Source organism: Perca fluviatilis, chromosome 4, assembly GCF_010015445.1.
Source record: "Perca fluviatilis chromosome 4, GENO_Pfluv_1.0, whole genome shotgun sequence".
NCBI classification, from domain to species: Eukaryota; Metazoa; Chordata; class Actinopteri; order Perciformes; family Percidae; genus Perca; species Perca fluviatilis.
This window is the reverse complement of record NC_053115.1, coordinates 4,955,867-4,981,224: the sequence shown is the minus strand read 5'-3', so window position 1 is coordinate 4,981,224 and position 25,358 is coordinate 4,955,867. Positions and strand designations below refer to the sequence as shown.

Here is a 25,358-nt window from a genome sequence, read left to right as displayed (position 1 = left end):
AATATCCAGTTTATTGCCATTAATTCCTGTTAATTCCCGTTAATTCCTATGAATGTTTCCAAATTGGAATTTTTCCAAAGTTCCCCAGCTAAACCTTCCATGGAAAGTTTCTGGAAATTTACTGCCCCTTTGCAACCCTAGTTGTAAAGCGCTTTGAGTGGTCTGTTGACTAGAAAAAGCGCTATACAAATGCAGTCCATTTACCATGCAGTCCATTTCTCTATTGTGTCTCACTTCACAGTATCAGGAGGAGATAAACAACATTCCAAACCCAGAGGGAAAATTTGTCCATGGGTTGACACAGTTATGCAATGTGAGGTTGAATTTGACTACAGTTCACACTGGGACACCCAGCAGAACATGCATTCCTACAGGAAAATTGCACAGGGTAGTTGCACTAAAATATACACACAGCACAGCCAGGGTCTGGAGCTAAAACAACTTAATTCTGACTTTGTTAATTTAGGAAACACAATGAAGTACACACACACACACACACACACATCACCGAGGGCCCACACACTTGGACTGACATGACCTTGTTGCTGCAGATTACACACACAGGCAAAGGCACACTTACACATCAGCTGCTGCATTGTGTTTATATGAGACATGAATTGCTCATCCAATCTCTGCTATCCTCCCACTAAGGGCATACCAAGAGCCACTGCGGTACAGGAAACCTACTGCACCTGTGTGTGTGTGTGTGTGTGTGTGTGTGTGTGTGTGTGTGTGTGTGTGTGTGTGTGTGTGTGTGTGTGTGTGTGTGTGTGTGTGTGTGTGTGTGTGTGTGTGTGTGTGTGTTGGGTGGAGGTGTGCACTTCTTCACAAGCAGCCATGTCTTTCATCCTCATGTACTTTGCAATGAGTGACAAGTCAAGTATAAAAGCAAATGGCAAATGAAAAAAACGGCATATCAAACTTGTCATACTGTGCAGGTATAAACACCTTAAAGATAAAGTAAGCATTTTACACAAATGCCGTAAATTGTGGCACACATTGAGATAGGGCGGAACAATTTGAAGGATTGGCTTACCATGTTTACCAGCCCAAGAAAAAAAAAAAGGTTATCTATTGAGTGGCTGGTAGATTATGAAATCCACCAGCCACAGTAACCTAACACGCCAGATGGTTTATTACTAGGGGTGTGACGAGACACTCAGCTCGCGAGACGATACACGATATGGAGTTCTCGAGAACAAGACCAGAGAAGATTTTAACACTATTTTAAAGAAAACTTTAATGGCAAAATATGACAGGAAAAAAAAAAATTCTATTCAATCAGAAGTCCATTGTGAAACGAGATCTTGTTACACCTCTATTTGTTACCCAGAAACATCTGAGAAGCTGTCAATGGAAACTGGGCAGGCACTACCTGGCAGGTGATTGGATCAACTATCTGTCTATCACGTCCACCACTGCTGTTTTGAACGAACAATCGCAGTCGTCACACACAACTTAACCCTGCCCGTAGCTGCCAGTAGCTCCTGTTCGGTGCGCGGCTCTTCGGACACAAATGCATTACTTAAAGCCTGACGAGCTGGATTTTTGTGTGAGATGTGATGCCGCGATTCTTGCGTGATCTCGACTTATCGCAAGAATCCAGCTGCCGTGAAAGGTAACAGCCATAATGGCAGTTGGACAAAAAAAGTTTATTTCCAACCTCTACTAGCTGGTGAATGTAGTGGAACATTTGGCAGCTAAAGAGCCAGATATCCCTTAGGAGAGGTAGAGACTACAAACAGAGCTAAAAGAGAGTGAATATTAGACTTACTGTCATCAGGTGGCCAGAAACAGAAAGACTCCAAATGAATGATGTTGCTCTGTAACGGCTGGATGTGTAAATAAGCAACTGTTTGCTAACAACTTAAAAGCTGACGATAGGTCAATGCTGTGTTCACAACTTGGTTCCGCTGCCCCCAAGTGGCCAAAAAAAAATCAATTAATGCAGGTTTAAGGTACTCCAGCAAGGTGCTGCAAAGCCTTCACGTCCAATAGGGCTGGGCAATATATCGATATTATATCGATATCACGATACGAGACTAGATTTTGTCTTAGATTTTGGATATCGTAATATCGTGATGTGACATAAGTGTCTTTTCCTGGTTTTAAAGGCTGCATTACAGTAAAGTGTTGTACTTTTCTGAACTTACCAGACTGTTCTAGCTGTTCTATTATTTGCTTTTTCCCCACATTATGTCCACATTACTGATGATTATCTAAAATCTAAGCGTGAAGATATTTTGTTAAAGCAGCAATTAATTGTCAACCCTAGAATATTGCCGCAATATCGATATCGAGGTATTTGGTCAAGAATATCGTGAAATCTGATTTTCTCCATATCGCCCAGCCCTAACGTCCAATGAGTAAAAGACTGGTTGTCTTTGGTCAAAATATTTGCTTTGGCTTGCCCAGGTAGGTCCTTGCACAGTTACAAGATCGTTTACTGGTAGGAGATGCTATAACATGACACACACAAACATCATACACAAAAATGGCTTGGGTCCCTCGTTCCATCTAGCTACGCCCCGCTCCCCACTCAAAACCATCAGTTGCAAGCACCTCTGACCCCAAGTCTATCAGTTTTTCTTTTTTTTTGGTCCATATGCAGTTAATGACCTGCATATTCCGCAAAGTAGAGGAAGAGAATATCATTGCAGTATTGAATAATTGGAGCTCAGATGCAATTTTGTAATTTTCTCAATTTCTGATCCTCTGAATAAAAAACAGAAAATTGGAAAAACAGGTTAAAGATCAAATTTTTTAATTTGTCAAGGTGGAAAAAAATGAAAAATTAGATATTTTAACCCATTTATCTGTTTTTCCAAACGTCCGTTTGTGCTTAGAAAATTGAACTGATAAGCGTTACACTGACCGGGCTGGTGTCTACTGAAGCCAAATATCGCACTTCATGTTCATTTAGGCTGGCCTGAAGGTGGGCGTGGGCTCTCTGTCTCTAATTCACAACAAACAGCTCCCTCGGCTAAAATCTGTGCCTGCCATCAGTGGATCGCCCTGTTCTTGTCACCTCATAGACCCTCACAGATCGATAGCAGAAAGCATTACACATAATCTCCTTTTTAATATGATTGTCCTGAGCCCGAGGTACGATTGTTCCCTTTCAGTAAAAACCTGGCAGTTATAAAAATCTATCAATCTGTGCTCAACAAGGGCTGGCCTGGAACCTTAGTGAATGAATAATTGAGAAGGAGGGTCTGAGTGCCGCAAGCATGCTACCCATAATTCCTTTCAATCTCCAAACCTTCTTAAATTATCTACGCGAATACTCCACAGCATAAGCAGCTACTTATCATGTGATGCGACATGTCGATGTTCCAAGTCCCTTGTGTGTGTAGTGATGTTCTACATTCATACTGATGTCTGCTTCTGTTTATTAGGAGCTATCAGAGGATATTCAAATCAGCAGCTTCTTTGCTGGTTAGGATTCCTCTCCTTACTCCCGAATGCACTCTCCTGAATAATGCATTCCTCAACTTAAAGGAAATTCCTGCTTCCTCCTTAAGACACGAACAGCCACCCTGACACCTCTCAAGAACGCTAAAGGGAAAGATGCAACTAATGCTAGATGAAGGGGCTGTTTTTGTCCTATTTTTACTTAGCTTTAACCAAAACATTGCAATAATAATACTATAATATTATATTATTTATAATAATAAATAATGCAATTTCAGTATTTTCTAAATATTTTTGTGGCTGTTCATCTCTATTGTAGGATGCCACCCATATCAGATACATGGTCTAACTGATTTTTTTTCAAAGGAGTAACAACAGCCAACATATAGGCTATATAGGCCTACCTGGGGTGTCAACTCATTTTAGTTCATGGGCCACATACCCCTAATTTGATCTCAAGTGGGCCAGACCAGTAAACCACTCCAGAAAGGTCAGAAACTTTATCTGCCACAAAGTTTCTTGTCAGCTTGATGTTGGCAAACACAAGTTGCTTCTGCTACAACAGAACGACTGAACTCGGATATTCTCTGAGATTAAAGTGGTAAATTTTAGAATTGGAATTAATTACTTATGCAATCTTCACACTTTGCAAAGTCATTCAGTGGGCCTGTTTGGACCCTTTGGCAGGACAGTTCTGGCCCACGGGCCGTATGTTTGACACCCCTGGCCTATACACTAGACATAGAAATTTATGACATGTGTCCAACCAGCAGAATTGAAGGAAAGGGGACAAAGTCAAACTGTAAAATAAGAAATCCCAGTCAGTTTGTTGTGGGCAGCGTAGATCAGAAAACATTGGATTCAACAAGCCAGTCAGATTTGGCTCCCGTCACATGCATCATTAGAATATTGGCTTGAGAACAACCTTTGCAAAGGTGCGGCAACCTTTTTTTTGTGCAAGCCAATCAGAGCAGACTGGGCTTTTTCGGGAGGGGAGCTTAAAGAAACAGGCGCCAAAACTGATCATTTCAAACAGAGGGTGAATACAGGCATATTCAGACTGTGATTACCGAAAAAAACATGTGTTTTCTGAACATTAAAGCATGTCAACATGTTCTTGTATCAAGAATCGGAGCACACTAGCATGCTGGCTCAGTCCATGACCTTGTATTAATGCTCATCTCGATCAGCCCCTCCAACACAGTAGCAGCAGGCAGGGCCCCAGCAAACAAAAGCCGACTGTAAGTCAGCTGGACATGGTAGAACTCGTAAAGCAAGACGAGGCAGCAGCGGTCCAAAACAAAAACACCAGTCAATTATGTCCCTCTTCTTTTTATGGGATAGCTGGCAGCCTGCCGCCTTGAAATAAGAGAGGCTGAATGTGCTGACCCTGCACTCTGTAGGTAAATGGCTATCTGTCCTGTCAGCCTTGTCTGTGGAGGGGTTGAGTGCTAGTGGACACTCTCTCTTACACACAAACACACACTCCTTCGCAGACAAAACAATGCTCAATGGGTCTTTGCTGTGGATTATTGAGACTGGCTGAGGGAAATGCAAATATAATCACCTAAGTAGACATTTTTCCCCAAACCATGTTTTTTGTCTAGACCCAGCCAGACCTAGTACCTATAGTATATAAATTAGGGTTAGAACAATACAATAGCGTTCCAATGTGAATGGTCCTTTGATTTAAAATTAGATATCAGTTTGTCATGTCGTCTTCAAGAACAAATTGTTTCTCCCCGATCACAGCTAATGTAATCAATCTTCAGTCTAATCCTCACATTAATGCACCATCAGCTTATAATTGTACTTAAATATGTTGCGATTACACCTGGTGGTATTACAGATGGCTGACCAGAGTAAATATTAATGTGATGTAAAAAGATTTAAACCTGGTGAAAGGTTGGCAGTCTGTAAAACATGCAAAGGACCTGACCTAGAGGACAGCCAACCCATCGAAAACACTTTCAGTTTCATTAGTTTTAGTGCAGGAGGGTCTGAATTCTGCTTCAGAAGATTTTCCAGTAAGACAAGAATGGGAGTCCACAGTAAAAACACAATCCTCGTTATATACAATAACCGGAATTTCAATACTACTTTGATAACAAAGTGAAAAACTCCAATGCAGTATTGACTTCTACGTTTATTTTGTTAACAAATAGTGATCTGCAAGCTTAAGTTTCATTTAAAAGTCAAAACCTGAGGCCTCAAGCTGAATATGTGCAGACTGTAATAGTTAAAGAAGATGTCAATCATGCTCTGGACAGAGGAGTGCAATACTGAGAGCAAAAACAAAATACAACGGAGGCAAGGAGCTGAAAACATGAAATCGATAACTGTCCAGCACATCTTGAACACACATTCCAGTTCGAAAATAATTGCAATTTTACTCATTTACCCATTTTACCAGCTAGTTGCTAACCATTTGGCATTTGGTGCCAAGTATTTCTTGAGTGTTCAGGTTAGCCCTTCTAAAACCTGAGGAATCACAGGGATGCCTACAGCAACTTGAAATCTATTGTGCAGTATTTCCTTGTTCTTCTGTGATATCATGGAAAAATGTTTAGATCTAAGGGTTTCTACTGTTATGAGTGTCAAAATGATGGTATTACAGCTCCTTGCATCATTCTTGTCATCTTTGCGGCGTGGGCATTGTCAAACTGAGATTAAATATATTAACTTGGCAGCATGTTGGCATAGTGGTTAGCTGTCAGAATGCCCTCGGTTAAAATCACAGCCCTGCTCCTCCTTGTCTGGAGTTGGTGTCTGTGTGGGTTTCCTCCTACACCAAAAGTCATATATGTCAAATATGACTTCCATTGCTATTGGCTTTGGCACTGAATTAGACTTCATCCCCTGGCACTGGAGAATGGCTGGCCTCTGCTCCTAAGACGTTGATGCAGAGGACAAATTCACCCACGGGGGGTCATAAAACGTCTAAGTTAACTTTTCTCAACCAACTTCAACTATCAGCCTTCAGCAAAGTCTGACCTTAATTAGTCTTGCATTGCCAGATCTATCTCCACACCGCTGTGGAGTAAGGTCTGGCTACACCACAGATACAAGATCTGGGTTGTTTGCATTTCTTTGAACTAATCACAATCGTCTTGGGTGGAACTATGTTCCGGATGCAGCAAGGAACTTGTTTTGGTGGAACACTCGCACCCTGCAAAGCTCTTTAAATAAGCTGGATACATGGTCAAATGTAATTTGCTCTTATGTTTAGGTGTACTTTGTCCATAGCAAATCCCTGCCCACATCATAATAATTATAAATAAATAATAACAAATTAAAATTAGATAGTAAATTGCGTTAACATATGATTGTAAATCTTTACAGTCATTCACCGAAAGAACCAAGCAGGCCTGCCTATTACACAATTAACATTTTTCGTCAAAACATGCCATTTTCATCATGTAACGTTAGTTTGCTATTAAGGAGGTTGTTCTTGTCGTCATTTTGACACACAGATAACAATTGCAATCCTAGCAATGTACTTAAATTGATCCAGACTAGACTTAAATAAACATCTCTGAAAAACAAAAGCTGGCCCCACTGACAATGTGATGCAGTTTGAGATTTTGAACAGAGACTAGGCTGTTATCGAGGCATTGTAATAATCTTGAGAAGATGGTTAAATTGAGGTTGCATCAAAATAAGTATGAAGGATGAGTCAGTGGCAGACACCTGTGATTGATGTGCCTTGATAAAAAGCCTTGCTCTGAATCTGACATTGATCTTTGCTCTTCTTCCTGCTCTCAAATTCTGTTGAAGCCTGTTCAGCTGGGTAAACAAAAGAGACGGCTAATAACCTGTCGCACTGTTTAATCAATGTTCCCTCCAAGCCTGGCCAAGATACCAACGTCACATCAATACGAGAATCATGGAAGGTTGGAGGGGTGACTGAAGTGCAATACTGCCAAGAGAGGGCATGAAGTGGAAGGACAGGAGGGAGGGAGTGCTGAATACTCAGAGACAAGAGAGACAAAAAGTGGCTGGAACAAGTGTTCTCCTGACAATAAAGTGCAACCTGCCTGGTCCCCTTCCAACAAAGTATGTGTCCTTTGGGGCGGTAACTGTTATTTTGGGTCTTATTCTTATTTTATTCTAATTTTAGGTTTGTCCTTTTTATTCCATATTCATTTATATGGTAGAGCTCAGTATTGGCACAGATCTACCAATTCAATTTGATTCTATTATTGATGATTCAGTTACATTAAACACGTACCAATAATGCAACATTCAGACAATTTCAGTCTGGTCAATACGTCAATTTCAAAGCTTTAGTGCGTAACTTCTTTATATTAATGAACGTCCATTACATTCAAGCCATTCCCAAATGAGTTGAATAAAGCTAATTAAGCCAGAGATTATATATTTTCAGACAAAATTCTAGGTATAAGGTGTTGAAGTGATGAAACACACATGCATTCTGAGGATTTTAGGTCCTGCACTTTTAAATAATGTTTTGACAGTGATTGTAGCTCTATACTGCTGCCACTGCTGTGAAAACCTTGTAACTCAAACTCAAACCTTTTCTTTTAAAATTATTTCCAGAATTGAAAAGCTTGTGTGGCCATAACTTGCAATTAGGTTTCAGGAAATCAAATTATATATTCCTTAATTTGCATGGTTATCAATCTGAAAGCATAGTTTTTTTACTTCTCCAAAAATTGAGAGAAAAAAACCCATTCTTGGGGAACAATCATCTTTGACAGCGGATACGCACACAAACACACACACACACGCACACACACACAACTTTCTGCCAAACTTCTGAATCAAGAAATTCACAGATATAAATATATGACTTAGTCCGTTAAAAGGCTCGTCCTTAATTCTGCACTGAACAGCGATCAAAAGGCAAAAACAGAACAAATCAGCACTAATAGAATGCTGTGATTTCCCTCGTTTACCAATCAAATGAATGACAACATTTAATGTGCTGAAGCCATGTACTTTCCATCTCCAGACATTAAACATTCATACAAACACAACAAACCCACACTGGACAGCAGTTATTGAAAAATGAATAATCACCCTGACCCATGAAGTACGAAAGTATAATAAGCGTGAATTATAAATGTGGGCGTGACGAGCAATGATAAAGGAATAAATGGTGTACGTGAGTCAACACGGAGAGGTGGATGCCCTGCTTATACTCATTCATCTTCCATGTTTCCAACAGAAAACAATCCACGGTCCTGTGGCCACAGTGAGGCTGTATTAAACCAAGTGAAATGTCACATAGCCCATCCAGATCGGACTAGAGCCATTTAATTTGCTGTTTCTTCAAAATCCAAATGACAGTATGTTGCCATCTTGGCTGAGGCCACGACTATGTGTGTGACTGTAATTACCAAAGGCTACTGAAAGCCTCGTTGGGTCCATCGAAGGAACAAAGCTACAAACTGTTCTCTAGTGACCAGAGACAGAAAATCACAGTTACTCTGGGTTAGCATTCAACAGAAAAATATCCCATTCCATTAAGGCAAAGATGATAGATTTACTTGAATGTGGGATAATACCCTATAATGCTGAATAAGAAGATGTGAAAAGTTGTCCCCAGTTTTTACATTTGCTTAAAGGTTCCATGGCATGAAAATTTCACCCTATGAGTTTTTTTAACATTAATATGAGTTCCCCCAGCCTGCCTATGGTCCCCCAGTGGCTAGAAATAGCGATAGGTGTAAACCGAGCCCTGGGTATCCTGCTCTGCCTTTGAGAAAATGAAAGCTCAGATGGGCCAATCTGGACTCTTCCCTTTATGACGTCATAAGGGGAAAGGTTACCTCCCCTTTCTCTGCTTTGCCCGCCCAGAGAATTTGGCCCGCCCATGAGAAAGAGAGCGACATCATGGATTGCAAACGAGCGAAGCATGGCAGTTGGTCAAGGCCACACTCCCACCCTCCACCTTGCCCTGCTTCTCTCCTCCTCAATAGCATTTAAAGCTACAGACACAGAAATGGCACATCCTAAGGAAAGCTCATTGTGGGACTGGCTCGTAGTGGCTGTAATTCTACAACAAGGCTGAATTTTGGGAAAGAGATTTCAGATACAGTATTAGGGGACCACTAAGGCCTATATAAAAGCATCCAAAAAGCAGCATGTCATGGGACCTTTAAGTTTATAGTTTATTGGATTTCCTTTACACAGCTGCTGTTTCTCCTATTGTCCAGTTGATCCAGTCCAATAGCGCCCCAAATTCCCGTAGCAACCACTAGAATCACCTGGGGCGAATTCCCGTTGCTCATGTCATGCAAGATGTATTTACTTAAAGCTTCTATAATCAGTGAGTTTATATAAACAATGGATCAAATGACCATGTGTAAATGGGAAATGGGCTTGTAGTGGCGTACCCAGACAGGGATTATCAATAGGATCTGTAGCTCCACTCTGTGCGTTTCAGTATCCGTTAACTCATTGTTTAATTTGTACAGCAGGAAACGTAACTGTTGTGATTTGGTGTCACAGCATAATTTACAGCAGACAGCTGTTTCAGTGAGAAAGCTTGGAAAACCAACTGTTCCATAGCTGCCCAGCACCAAACAGCAGGCAGACAAAGTCATCAACTAACTGAGCAAAGCACTTAGCTGCTAAAAAGCCAGACATTTTTTATATTGGTGGAGACCAAACCAGAGCTAAGGGAGGGTGAATATTAGACGTAAACTCATCAGGTGGACACGGACATAAGTTTAAATGCTAATGCTTCTCACGTTTGCCAACACATTCGCAAGATCAACTTTACCAGCGAATGCAGGTTTATGTTGTATATTCAGTTTGCTTTGTTATGCTAACAGGGCGAAAAATGTTTTATCATTAAACAATCTCGTCAAGACAAACCAGAAACTAGTGAAAATGAGAAAGTGGAGGCAGGCATCGAGGGAGAGAATTAGAAGAGCAGGACACCACCAATGACATGCCACAGTAGCTCCTCTGGTGCCACGCCCCCAACAAGCCCCAGTCAGAAACATCTCTGTTCCTAAGTCCTAAGTGAGCAGCCACAGGCAGCCAGCAGCAATAAAGAGTAGGACATGGGAGGGTTTTTGGGAGTTGAAGACAAGCACAAAACACAAGATGATTGTGATCGGACTGAATGTTCTGTTGGTAGTCTGCTTGCTGCTCATTCTCTGTAGCAGTGTGTCTATTTCCAGTCTACAGTCCAGTCTGACGATATGGAGTGAATATGAATTTGTGGTAACCATGGGGATTCTGAGCACTACTGTATCCCTGCCATACAACTGAATGAGATTAGTTTACTGTGGTATCATATATGCCTAATCACAGGTCGATTTATAACAAATAGTGGCAATGCTAGTATTTCCTTACCACGGACTGTTATTGTTGATAGCTAAAGTTAGCTAAATTAGCACAGTCATAATTACTGACGTTACCAGATAAATCCAGTCTTGTGCCGAAGCTCTGACAAGCAGAAGCCCCGCTGTCTACGTCCTGATAACGTTTTATATTTTAGTGAACTCACAAACAGCAAGAATCAGTCTCTTGTTCATTGATTTGCGCTGCGCGTTAGTGGTGGGCGGATTGATCCAAATATCGATAATGTCGATACCAACGTTGGTATCGATATTGATCAATACCAGTGTAATGAGATGGACATTTTAGTTTTAGTTTCTCTCCAGTATGCACCGCTGCGGTTTCATCAAAGAGGCGACCTGGCTGCCGGTGTCTGTGTCAGTGCCGCTGCTTTCAAGTGCCGCTCCTGTCACAGCGCGGAGCAGGCACACTTTGCTCCTCCTCCCGCCATCTTGTGATTTGATGTTGTACCGTCACATGACTCAGCGGCGCCGGGCAAAACAAGCAAGCAAGCAGCCAAGCCCGGCAGCGGCCAGCACCACAAACACACACACACAAGCAGGACAGAGACGGAGCAGAAAAATGGCAGAGAGGAAGAGGCGCTGTGTGGCTATATTTTCAGGCCAAAAATGAAACAACGGCAAGCTGTATAATTTGGAAAATAATGCTGCAAGATACAGTGTTAACACAACAAATTTATACAAGGATATGAAAGTAATCCAAAGGAAAAATCACAAAAACACTTTAAGGTGCACTATGAGTTCCTGCATGGTTTCAGCGCGATTTCATTTTAGTCTCAAATCGTAGGCATCTCTCCTTGATCCGCTAGATGCCTGCCCCCTGAATACACTGAGAAAAAGACCGGTCTCGGGAGACAACACAGGGGTCGTAAACGTCAAACAACCATTAGGGGCACAGGCTGTGCACCAAAATACAACAAACCTCTCCAGCCAATCACCGACAAGATGGTTGGGGGAGGGGGTTAGTGACAGTTAGTCATGACAGTTATTGAAACATGGGGGGAGGTTTTTTTATTTTTTATTTACTTGGAACGTCAACAGAAGTGACCATGCAGGAACTCATAGTGCACCTTTAAAGGTAATGAAAATTCAACACAATTCAACTCTTCCAGCGGGCGGGCGTGTGCGTGTGCGTGTGACGAGCACGAACACAACAGTTTCACGGGATTGCGCCCGCTTGTAGCGTCGCCTGTCAAACTGCCCGCGCCTCCCTACCTGCACGCTCGCCTCTCATTGAAAATGAATTACGAGGCACGACAATCGCTCCCTGTATGAAAATCCCCTAAGGTGCAAAAGCCTTTAAAACCACTAAAAGACAACACTTATGTCATATCACGATATTATGAAATCCAAAATCTAAGACAATATCTAGTCTCGTATCACGATATCGATATAATATCAATATATTGCCCAGCTCTAGTGCAAAGCAACTCAGAGAAGAGAATGATGATGGCCCTGTCCCTGATTTGTTCTTGTGTTCATGGCGCTGTAGCTGCGATGAGGGCGTATTGATCCCAGTGAAATGTAAATGTGTCATTGAGACAGTGTTTGAGTTATCTAATTTTATTTGTTTGTTTATCTATTTGTAAATGCTTATGGCAGCACACAGCCCATCTTGGCTGAGACTGTGTGGAGGCGGATGGAAGAGCAACTGCGCAGAGTCTGTAGATGGTAAATATAAGGCTACAGCCAGCAGCCACTTAGCTTAGCTTAGCATAAAGACTGAAGCATGGCTCTGTCAGAACATAACAAAATTCATCTAGCAACAAAATCCATGGCAGCACCTCTAATGATCAGTAATTCACATGTTATGTATATCGTTTGTTGAGAAAGAAATGGCCAGCCCATCTATATCCACCTATTTCCAAGTTTCAATCCAAATGTAATGCAAATTTCAAACGTATTTCAAGGAAATTTGGAAAAGAAAATGCTAAATAATGTGCATTTCTATTCTGTGGAATATTAGTTGGACACATCAAATTAGCACTTTTTTCCAAAATATCAACCTATTTCTTTAACCCCCAGGGGTCCAGTGAAACACCTATGCTGCCCTTCAGTTTTCAGTCCAGAGTTTGGAGCGACTTCGACGTCTCTGCCAGAGTTAATGCCAACTGCTTCAGACAGGCCTAAAATAATCAGTGAAACTCACAGACTACCAGAGGCTAAATTAAGGGCGGTGTAAAAAATAAAAATTCTTGGCTAATGGTGAGCAGCGATGACTCAGGTGGATAGACCGAGTCAAGTTTGCTCTCAGGTTAAACCACAAGCACAGACTTATCTCTCCTTAAACACAGTCCAACTCCATAAACAAACAGCCTGGACTGCTTTTGTTAACTGTGACTGACAGAAGCAGGTAATAGGAAGCTTCCAAATTACATGAAGTTAAGAGTTAGGTTTGTCTCTGTTGAATCCTAATCCAGCTGCAACAAGTTTAATTCTGTGTAAACCCTACCTTGTAGGAGAGAGAATTTTTTTGGATAAAATTCACATGATTTATTATCTTTATGTACAATTAACGCAAGCAGATATGCTGTAAAAGCCCTACTGCCTGCTACCAAGGTAAAGCAGAAATACAGTATATACAATCCCAGCAATGATGTGACAGTGCACCATTTCACTCCCACATTTTCCTATCTGTTACGCAACCCAATGTGCAAATGCAAACCACTTCACAGGGAAACGTTTACAGTGGCAGCTTCCCACACTCCCACTGTTGAGAGAAATAAATAAGAGTGAAGACAATAACTTCAAGAATTCTGAGGCTTTTATTGTTAATGAATTGTATATTCCTCCACAGAAATTGTCTTTTGTCATTTTGTTGTATATTGTCAAGCAGGTACAAGGTCTGAATAAAACAAATGCAAAACTCTACAAACACCTATCAAATTTGGAAAATGTTTTTTTGCAGTTCATATAGGCCTGCACGATAAATCGTTATAAAATCGCGATCTCGATTCACCCCTGTTCACGATTTAATTTTTAAATTATTTTGATTTTTATTTTTTTTTTTTTCTCCTTCAATTAATTTATTGAAAGCATTTGACATTGACATTAACAGGTTTTGATTATGTAAAGACATGTTCAAGGAGTTCAGATAGAGCCTGTATCAGGGCCATATTTAGTTCAATGTGTTATATGTCACTATTTTTGGTAGCCTACTGTACTTAAATGGCCGGTATGTACTTTATTTTCTTTATTCATTGAAGCCTCTATGTTTACAGGCTTGTGGTGATGCGCAATGTGCTATAGTTGCCAAAAAAAGCTATGTTTGGTACTGCCACTTACACACACACATGAGAAAAACATTGTGGCAGAGAATCGTGATATCAATTCTAAGCTAAAAAATCGTGATTCATATTTTTCCCCGAAATGTGCAGGCCTAAGTTCATCGCGACAATACTTTGTTCAAGGAAAACATTTTAAATATGAGCCAATGAGTTATGAGCATCCAGTACTACTGTGATTTTATTTTGTTTCTTTCTTTACTGAATGCAAGAGAGAGCTGAAATAAATATACACATCTGTATCATTACTAAATGACTTTTAGAAATTTGGGCAATCTTGAATGGAGGCTATTTCCATTTCTAAAATAATAGTGGTTCTTAATATAGCACTGAAATGTATGCGAGGACAGCAATACATAACATCAAACTGACACTGTGGGTGTAAAAGCCCTCTGCTGATTATTTCCCGGTGTTAAAGCAGGGTTCAGAAAGAACTCCTTTATTACAGTCTTGCCTATCTCTAAATGTGTCATCCCCCTGATAGCATTTTTAAAGCTTCAATCCACCATTGCTGCACAAAGCCACACATACCATGTTCACCTGCTTTGTATTCCACCTGTGGAAACTGCCCACATTTACACTCAAACTGTGTATTCTTTTGGCAACCACGTGGGCCAGCGGTTGGTGCAGAGAGAGTACTGTACACCAGCTTCAAAGCTCTGACACAACAACCGTCGGCAGAAAAGGCATTCGGACTGATCATTCAGCTCCCGTGCCTCAACAAGTCAAATGTGAGGATCTGTATCTGAAGTCTCTTTTATATAGGCCTTAGTTGTCCCCTAATACTGTATCTGAAGTCTCTTTTATATAGGCCTTAGTGGTCCCCTAATACTGTATCTGAAGTCTCTTTTATATAGACCTTAGTGGTCCCCTAATACTGTATCTGAAGTCTCTTTTATATAGACCTTAGTGGTCCCCTAATACTGTATCTGAAGTCTCTTTTATATAGGCCTTAGTGGTCCCCTAATACTGTATCTGAAGTCTCTTTTATATAGGCCTTAGTGGTCCTCTAATACTGTATCTGAAGTCTCTTTTATATAGGTCTTAGTGGTCCCCTAATACTGTATCTGAAGTCTCTTTTATATAGGTCTTAGTGGTCCCCTAATACTGTATCTGAAGTCTCTTTTATATAGACCTTAGTGGTCCCCTAATACTGTATCTGAAGTCTCTTTTATATAGACCATAGTGGTCCCCTAATACTATATCTGAAGTCTCTTTTATATAGACCTTAGTGGTCCCCTAATACTATATCTGAAGTCTCTTTTATATAGACCTTAGTGGTCCCCTAATACTGTATCTGAAGTCTCTTTTATATAGACCTTAGTGGTCCCCTAATACTGTATCTGAAGTCTCTTTCCCGTAATTCAGCCTTGGTGCAGAATTATAGCCACTAGAGCCAGTCCCACAATGAGCTTTCCTTAGGATGTGCCATTTCTGCGTCTTTAGCTATTGAGGGGAGGGGGGGGCAAGGTGGAGGGTGGGGGCGTGGCCTTGACCAACTGCCACTTTGCTTGTTTGCAAGCCATAATGTCTCTCTCTCTCTCATGGGTAGGCCAAATCTCCTCGGGGTGGGCAAAGCAGAGAAAGGGGAGGTAACCTTGCTCCTTATGACCTCATAAGGAGAAGATTCCAGATCGGCCCATCTGAGCTTTCATTTTCTCAAAGGCAGAGCAGGATACCCAGGGCTCGGTTTACACCTATCACCATTTCTAGCCACTGGGGGACCATAGGCAGGCTGGGGGAACTCATACTAATGTTAAAAAACCTCATAAAGTGAAATTTTCATGCCTTTAAATAACACAATGGGACTCACACAAATGGGCCATTTAAGTGACACACCCTACTAATGCCTCACAACCCTGCGACGAATCACCAGATCGATTTTGTTGGTCTTAACGTGCCCTTTCCCCTGTTTTAAACAAGATTTACTAAAGTTAACCTGTTAGCATGTTACAGAATCTCAAAAATGTAGGCTAATGTTGTTGTCTTTGTTAAGACTGGTAGTTCTGTCAATCACGTTGGGAGTGACGATAAGGATTATAGTTCTTGACAGTCATTGACCAATACATCCTTCCTCTAGCTTCTCACTCTACCGAAATTATTATATTCAGGCACTACTTCTCAATCCTTAAACATAACAAACTTGTGTTTTTTGGCTTTAACTTTAACCAAACATTTCTCTTCATCCAGTCCAGGGGCTGTGGGAGTTGCCACTAAACTCACCACTGACCAGTTCTACAGAGGAACAGAAGCTGATTAGAGGAGACTGAAACAGGCATTTCACCCTTAGCAAACAGCGAAATAGAGAGGCAGTGGGCATACATCCAGTCCACGGCTTCACTCTACTGTTTGTATAGAGTCATTCATCTCCTTATTAGGATCAGTACTGGGGCTGAAAGGAAGCTACATGAGCTCTCTTTGTTACTGGTGTCAGAGGATTTGAAAAGATGCTGGACAAGGAACTCAATGCTATTTGTGAAGAAAAGACAGAGACTAAGTCTAGTCTTGTAAACTTTTCAGGGCAGAATCAGTCATTTGCCAGTCACTGCTACTAAGTTCAAAGTGTGGTTTGCTAAATGGCAGCTGAAAGCCAACCCCAAGCATCTGAATCTGTGTACTGCTCTGTTTGGCAGCGCTATGTGCTGTTGGCGTAGAAGTGTCTGGTAAGACTACAGCATGAAAACTGCTACCAGAGGGACATCCATCATGTTATGAATTATAAAAGAGCCTCTCATTATCACTGCCAACATAAAAACAAAAAGAGAAGAAAAATCGATGCATGACAGAGAATCCATGAATGATCAGTACATGCAGAGTGAAACATTTATTGCCAGCCAGAAAAAAAAAAAGCTCTAAAAAGCGTGGAACAATTACAGAAAGGCTTGCGGTTGAAAAAAAAACAGCCGACTATCACAGAGGGAGTTGCTGATGCCAAAACAATGAGTGGTTTCCATTTCTGAGGAGTGGCCTTACAACTCATGAGTGCAGGTGGGGAAGAGAAGTGAGAGTGTTGTGCAGGGTGCGATAACAACACATGAGTAATCAAAAACCAAGTAAACAGCAGTTTCAGGCAGGAGTGGACCACCCCAACATATAACATCAGATTGATTGTACAAACCACTGCTGCTTGCTGAACAGCATGACTTCTGGATTTTTTGCAAACTGTATTTTGACTTGTAGTATTGACACACTCCCAACAAGGGCAGCTAATGTTGCTGCAGCATAATCAGTTTATGATTTTACAAGAGAAGCTTGCTGCAGATGGGAGCACCTGCTCGGATTATAAATCAGCATCCTTATTAATGAGGTGAGAGGATGCTTAATTGCACACTGAAGAACAAGGCAGTAAAGAGGAACAACAGGATAGGATATACTGCATGTGCAGTAGTATGAGATAATAATTACTGTAACTTAATGTGAGCTAAGGAGAAGCTAACTCTTCAGAAGTAAAATGATCAAAGCAGTGTGGAGACATTGAGAAAGCCAATCCATCACAGTACAAATTGTATTTATTTTTCTCTTCTGTTATTGTTGCATGAAAATCCAGTTGAAAGTGCATATTCATGGTGGCGAGCCCTGATATCTTGAATGAATTGAACTACAATTGAACTACCAAGCAATGCTGTCAGATAATACATACACAGAAAAGGTTATTACTTTCACATTTATATTGTCAGAACTTCCACAATGCACATGAACCCACCATAGACTTTACAAAAGACTATTCTAATCAATCTGTTATTCCACCTGCACATCATGATATGTAACTACTGCTCAAATGATTAGTCGATCGGCTGAAATTTAATCACTAACAATCAGCACATCCAACATGTGTGGATTTAGGACTTCTCTCTTTTTATATAATTAAGTTTTGGATTGTTGGTCAAACAAAAATAATGATCTAAAGCCATTAGCATGCGCTCTGGCATCTTGTGGTGGGCATTTTTCAATGGTTTCATCGATAATGCTATTACTCGTTAGTTGCAGCATCATGTTTTAAGCCTGTTCAAGTAGATGAATAAAAAAGCCTAGGACTGCCTGTAAAATACAGTGTAATATATCAAATAGTCAAATACATTATGGGTTTCTTTGATAACAGACTACAGCGGTTTTCACACAGTAGGGCCTGTGGAGAGCCAGTTGGCAGTTGGGGCAGCAGCAGCCCTGTGACATAAATCATGGAGGCAATTAAGGTACTTTAAAACCTGTGGCGCCTGATTTCCACAATTAGCGTCAAAAGTCGGACTCCACTGAGACATAACTCAGTCTAATCTGAACAGACGTGATACACATATTTTTTAGATTCAGAGCGTTTTCACACCTGTAGTTCGTTTGCTTTGGTCCAAATCATTTGGTGAGTTTGTAAACTTGGAGTTGCCCTTGCGCTCGGTTCGGTTTGGTTTGGTTTGGTTTCACACCTGGAAAAATCCAAGCGTACCAAAATGCGTCATTACAAATCACGCAAGAACGTCCACTCCTCTTATTAGTGGGATGTGTCTGGGGGCGGGAGAAAGAAAGTAAATACAGGAAGATGATCCTGTGTTCTGGACTAGTGCATATTTCTTGCATCTCCATGGTCAAACCAGCTCATTTCACTAAAATGATCAGACGAGAGACGTTACTACGTCTGCTCTGGTCTCCGAGACTTCGCTCCGCTCTGCCGGCGTCTGTCTCCAACTTTAGCGGCGGCTGGTTTGACCACGGAGATGCGAGTGACGGACGGCGAGCTTGACCGCAGTCTATTTCTGTGAGAGAAGCACTGCAAGATGCTACAGTTTGCTGCTCTGCTGCATCGCAGATTGCTAAGCACACCTGACAACAGGAGACATTAGCTCAGACTTGCATAGTACATATAGTTGGTGCGGTTTGAGTACGGATCACGTTCTCACCACAAAAGAACCGCTCCAGAGTTCGATTGAAAGCGTACCGAGATCACCTCTTCAAGGAGGTCTCGGTACGCTTGTTTGGTACGCTTTTGGTGCGAGTTCGAGAGTTCGATTGCTGCATTCTCGCAGGTGTGAAAGCGCCCTCAGTTTGACTTGAACATCTCTGAGATACCATATTATCTCTGATTATCTCCGGTACATTGCAAATAACGTACAAAAATCTGCTTAGAAATCGTAGATGTACTTCTATGCATACGTTGCAAACAACAATTACATTATGACAAAACACACCACATACAGAAGATATTCACAGATTATCTGTGTGTACAAAGTGTGGAGTAATGACCGTGGCTGTGCCTGGATCTGCCTTCCAACAACCTGTCCTACCAGTTTAGAAGCCACATGACAACAGGCCCAAAGGGACTGGGAGTAGTCTGTGTAACTACTCCTCCACAGACCACTGCAACCACCCAAGCTACATGACCCTCGACAAACACATTTCTCATCACTGAGAAATACTGGGTACTATCCAACAGGCAAGCAGACAGTCACAGTCCCTATGCAGACTGTACCTAACTGCTTCACTGGCCGATTGTTTCAACCATCTTTTAGTCCAATTACCAGTTTAATACTGCAGAGGTCAGAGTGTACCCAACTTTCTCAGTGGAGCTGCATATCTCGTTAACCACACAGCAGCAGCAACAATGTTTAATCACAGTACAGTTACCATGGGACCATCGTCCTCAAAAGCTAAACCCTGCCATCCTTCACTTTACTATACCTGCAACTTCATCATGCTGTAAAAAGACATTTGTGCAAATCAGCTCTGGATTTTCCTCAGTACTAGCAGCAGCAGTAAGCATGGTGTTGTTGTGACTCTTTACTTTTTTGCAACTCTAATCCTTCCTAATCCTCATTTTAGGACTTGTTTTATGAATTTATAAATAGTTTGCACTAAGATCGACCTTTTCCTCAATTTGCCAGCTTTCTACAATGCGCAAGACGCAGGCACTCACACACTCTAATCTTCGGGGAAATGGACGGATCAACAGTGGAATTAGCCTTCCTCTACAACTGTTGAATGCAAAGGCTCTAATTAATGATTGCCAATTGTGTAGTGGCCAAAAGAAAACAATGGCTGCTGGCTTGGTTTGTTGGAAGAGGCCAAAATAGCTGGAGAAAAGTATTGCCACGGCAGACAACAATGAAGGTAGAATAAACAGCCCTAAAAGAAGTGGCAACTGTTCTCTTTCCCCACCAACTTTGCCTGAAATACGAATTCTGCTTTACTGCGTTAGAGATCCAAATGAGCAGCACTATGGGTATCGTTGCAGCAGATCAAAGCCAGACAACAACATGATGCATCTCATCCTTTAGAGACAGGGGATTTGTTCAAAGAAGGCGGCAGTCGAGAGGGAGCGAGGGAGACCAGCCTAGGTATGCAAAGGAAGGGGGGAAAAGAAAAAAAAAATGGAGAACCTGCTGACTCACTGTAATCATCAGGCTGAGGCAAGCTGAGCTGCTCCTGCTCAGGGTAAAGCTCCCTGCCTCCCCTTCAGAAGGACAAAGTGATGCTTCCCATCAACTGTGAAGGGCTATATGACTGAGGGTGGGATAGATAGCTTCTCTTTCGGTCTTCTTACATCTGACTGCAGACAGAATGATGCAATCAGAGGAAGGCAATAAATCGCCCAAAGCCGTGTGAGGAAAAACCGAAGCTAAAAAAAAAAGCCCTGATCAGAGAGACAACAACAGGATTTACCGGCAGGGGAAGAGACACAGACTAACTATAGACATTGTTGCTGGAATCCCCAAACACACTACTAAAGACCACGCAACGATGGTGTTCAAGTCTGCACCGTAACATGATTTTGACAGGACTGCAGCGGATGCAGCATCCATCATCAAACCCATCAAACAAAAGCACGTCAGCCACTGCGAACCCTCCTGTTCGATTCAGGTGTGGTAAAGTTGTGTTATCCTTTTTTGATCGTTTCAAACAAAGCTGAAAAAGCATGTGGAAAAAGGGATTTTGGTCCAAGATTAGACATATTGGGTAAATACACACAAAGCTCCAGTGCACAGTACCGCCGTACTGTCAATAAAACTGTGCTGCTCCTCAGTTATCACGTATCAAGTATTAGTTACAAAGCGTGTAAACAATGTATGACTTGCTTACATAAAGTTGTAAATATTAATGTATTAGGCTTGATACTTCAAATATTTGACAGAAAACCTACGTTACAAACTGGGGCATAGAGTTCTTAAGATGATGGCATTTAGGCAGGGAACGTTTGAAAAATGCTGAGTTGTTTTTACAGTAGCAACTAAATGTTAGAATATTTAAGCCTATTTAAGCCACAATTTAAAGGCTGGCGACTCAGCCATTATCCATGAAAAGAACTACATGCAGAGGCAATGACAGGCTGCAAACAGAATAAATGGTTACTGCCATATGGTAATATGAGCTGATATACTGGCAATCCTAAGGATGATAACTTGAGGGTAAAAATTGGATTTAGGTTAAGGTTAGGGTAAGGGTTGTGGTTAGATGTTTGTTGTGTTGAGACGGTTAGGGTTAGGAACTAGTAAACGCTTGATGCCAAGTACCTGAGCAGTATAGAAGTACAAACGCATGGATGTGTCTCTGTGTTTGCATGTGTGATTGGTCACTGGTGTTCAGCAGACAGGAAGAGACGTGACCACGCTCACCAGGCTACAAAAAACATGGCGAGTCAAAGACAATTCAGCTGGGCCAACAGCAATGACAAGCACAGGACACACACACACACTGCTGCATGCCTTAGCATTATCATTGGTAACATCAGGGTGACCCCTCACAATTATGCAGCATTTCATGCATGTGCCAAAAGCTACAGTATATACGGATTCTTCCTCTGTGTGTTTAACACAAAGAAGCTACCAACTGCTCTGTCTTTCCAACAGAGAAGTCAATAGGAAATGGTTAAGTTAACTTGCAAGTGCGAGGAATGATTAGGAGCGCTGCTTCAGCCTGACTGGATGCCTCATACATGCTCATTTGAATTGCAAATGGAGGTAGGGAGCATGCTGTGCTGTAAAATCCCATTGGCACCCTCGGGCTTCTGAACTCACGCACAAACACTGACATGTACATACTAGCCGTGAGACTTTGTGCACATACGTATACAAATAAAAAGGCATGCGGAATTGAGTTGGATTCACTTCGATGTGTCTCAACACTGTGTGATCACATTTTCATGCTGTAGTACTGGTGAGCACACAGTGGAGAAACTGGTGCTGAGAATGAGATGACGGCTCCCTGGCAGTTGGGGGGGGGGGGTGAAGAAGAATCAGGTGATACTCAGGGGGAGGATGGCTGGCTGGCAGGGTGAATGGGCAAGGCTGACACAACAGGCACAGGAGTGTGTCTGAGGTTAACGACACGGCTGCTGTGTGACAGCAGGTCTGCCAGCTGAGGCTGACAGTGTGCGCGGCCTGGAGGAAGAGCGTGACAAAGTATCATGAGCCCACCTGTACGGTAACACTGCAGGAAAAACTGAGCCACACTTGGTCTGACTTGCATAAATGTAAGTAATACATAATAACATAATTTATCATCATAACACTGTAAATGACTCCATATGCAAGACACAAACAAAGACATATTTAAGATAGGAGTTGGGGAAGCTAACCGCAGGTGCACAACTATAGAGTCCAAGTAAACATCCCGAATGTGAAGCCAACACGTACATTGCTAAAATATTCCTCTTTAATACTGTATGCAATTCTACATATAGAGGTGAAAGCCAGGGGGCCAGAGGTGAGGCCATTTCCGTACATAGACACGCCCAAGCATGCAGGCAAACACAGGCAGAGTGCTGATTCACCTCTGCAGCCAGATGTCTATACAGTATTCAGCCGGTGTCTGTGATTTTCACCCATTTAGCCGACACCTACACATCACTGACAAATGAACTGGCTGTCCCATCGATCAACGGAAGACCCCACTGCTGTTCATTGACTACAGTTCAGCATTTAACAGGCTGGTCACAAAGCTCATGGACCTGGGACTAAACACCTCACTGGGAATGTGGATCCTTCACTTCCTGACAGGCAGACCCCAGGGGGTGAGGGTGGGCAGACACACCTTTCCCACTCTCACTCTGGAGCACCCCAAGGATGTGTTTTCAGTCCCCTGCTGTACTCCCTGTACACACATGACTGCGGAGCTACTTTCGACTCCAACACCATCATCACCTTTGCTGACGACACAAATGTGGTGGGCCTGATCACAGACAACTATTAAAAGGCCTTCCTGAAAGAAGTAGAGGACCTGACCCGCTGGTGTCAGGAAAATACCCTCATCATGAACGTCAGTAAGACTAAAGAGATGACGGTGGACTTTGGAAAGAAGCAGAGAAGGAACTGTGCCTCCCTTAATATCAATGGGTCCTCAGTGGAGAGGGTGGACAGCTTCAAACACCTTGGTTTCCACATCACCAAGGGTCTGACCTGGGCGCTGCATACTGACTCAGTGGTGAGAAAGGCAAGGCAGAGACTTTGAGGAAATTCCAAGTACCCCCTCAAATTCTGAGAAATTTCAACTCCTGCACCATTGAGAGCGTCCTGACGGGGAACATCACTGCCTGGTACAGAAACAGCACAGAAACAGGACAGCAAGGCCCTGCAGAGAGTGGTTAGTTCGGCTGAACACACAATGAGCGGTGCCTTACCCTGCCTACATAACATTTCTACCTGGTGTTGCAATAAAGAGGCTAGGAGAATCATTAAAGATCCAAACCCCCGTTGAGGTCGGGAAGAAGGTACCGGACACACCAGGCCAGCACTGAGAGGCTCAGGAGGAGCTTCTCCCGTCAGGCTACCACGGTCCTAAATGAGGACACTGACTAAGACCGCCCCCATTCTGCTTTATGATGAATCATGCACAAGGTGATGGAACTGATGTGATTACATTTCACTGGACTTCTACCCTCAACATTCCATGTGACAAATAAAATGGATTTATTGACTGATTGAAATGATTACACTGTGACTAGAACAAGTCTATAAACTACAAATTATTGAAGTAAACGCCATATCAAACAAACAAGAAGTGTTGATTGGAGGGCGTGACAATGGCAACATTGTGTAAGTCCTCAGTGTGTATGTGCCTCTGTCAGTGTGGCTGTTGCATAATTAGTGATGGGTGTGTTGGAGAATACACTGTTTGCCCTGACAAACTGAGACGCAAGCTGAAACAAGCAGACGACGGCCGACCTCTGAAGCTCAGCACAACTTTAAAAAGAAAAAAGAAAAGAAAAATCCAAAAATGAAAATGAAGGCCGTGCTGGTGAGAGCATCGTGTAGCTTTAAAGTAGCTGTCCAGGCAGCAGAGGCACTGCCTGGTTGCAGGTTTGCACGTTCGCTGTCAACAGTGACTGGACCAGCGTAGCCACCAAACGACGCAACAACTTGCAACTGCTTCTTCTCACAATATTATATCCATCCCACCCCCCCCACCATGTAGAGGAGAGCAAGTACGCGGGCAAAGTCCATGCGCATTATAAATGGAAGAGCTGCCTTTACAATGCAGCAGCTAAAAGCACAAAGAGAATACAGCAAAGCACCGTAAATTATTGCGACGAATTACGCGGAACAAGAAACGTTAAAGCCCCGACATTCAACAAATCGTTTAACGCAGCCAAGCCTGGGATTTAAACGACATGAGCAAACTAGCAGTGGGGAATATGAATATTTCAACATACCCTCCTGTCAGACAGACATCCACGGGAGGACCATGGATGGTGCGCACCGGGGGAGGTCAATCCTGTTCCAGCCGCCGCTCCGTGTTTATTGCCAGGTTACAGGAGGAAAGGGAGTGTGTGTGTGCGTCGGTGTCGGTGTTTTGCCGGTGAAAAGCCTAATGAGAGAAGGAGGAGGTGGAGAGAGAAAGAGGGAGGGACACTGTCAGATGCGAGGAGGGAGGAAGACACACGCACACACGCACAGCGCGCGCCCGCGCATACAGTCCGTGCGTTCGGGGGGGGGGTGGGTGGATATGTAAAGCAAAACAAAGATTGTGTCATCCTGCAAAAATATCCGCTCTCTATCAACAAGTAGCCCATAGCTACTTACATCTTAATAATCATGCGGGAAATGACAACACGGTGACATGCCATTGTTTTCGCAGGAGCTGCATTCCCGTAGGCCTATACGTGTCATTTATTTTGTCAGGAACAGGAATGAGGCAACAATATGAGAGATATATAGCCTTCACACAATGGCCTGCCATTTATTTGCTTTGTTAATAAGCAAGAGAATATGTTTCATGTTTAGGCAGATCCCCTCTTGCTGCTATTTAAAGCCCCCGGGGCACCACATCAGAGGAGTTGCTGTTATTTCTTGCAGTGTCGTCAGGAAAAGCCCCAATCCCTTTGATTTCATCACTTCTAGTC

General features: G+C 42.4%; 1 protein-coding gene across 8 annotated transcripts in view; it reads right to left on the bottom strand.

Moving 5' to 3' along the window:
• Positions 1-24,874, bottom strand: part of LOC120556975 (protein 4.1-like) — an 87,127-nt gene extending 62,253 nt beyond the window's left edge. For all 8 annotated transcript variants that reach the window (XM_039796916.1, XM_039796920.1, XM_039796921.1 and 5 more), the window contains exon 1: positions 24,669-24,874. The gene's annotated coding sequence lies outside the window, so the exon portion shown is untranslated. The remainder of the gene's footprint in view (positions 1-24,668) is intronic.
• Between the last annotated feature and the right edge of the window lie 484 nt (positions 24,875-25,358).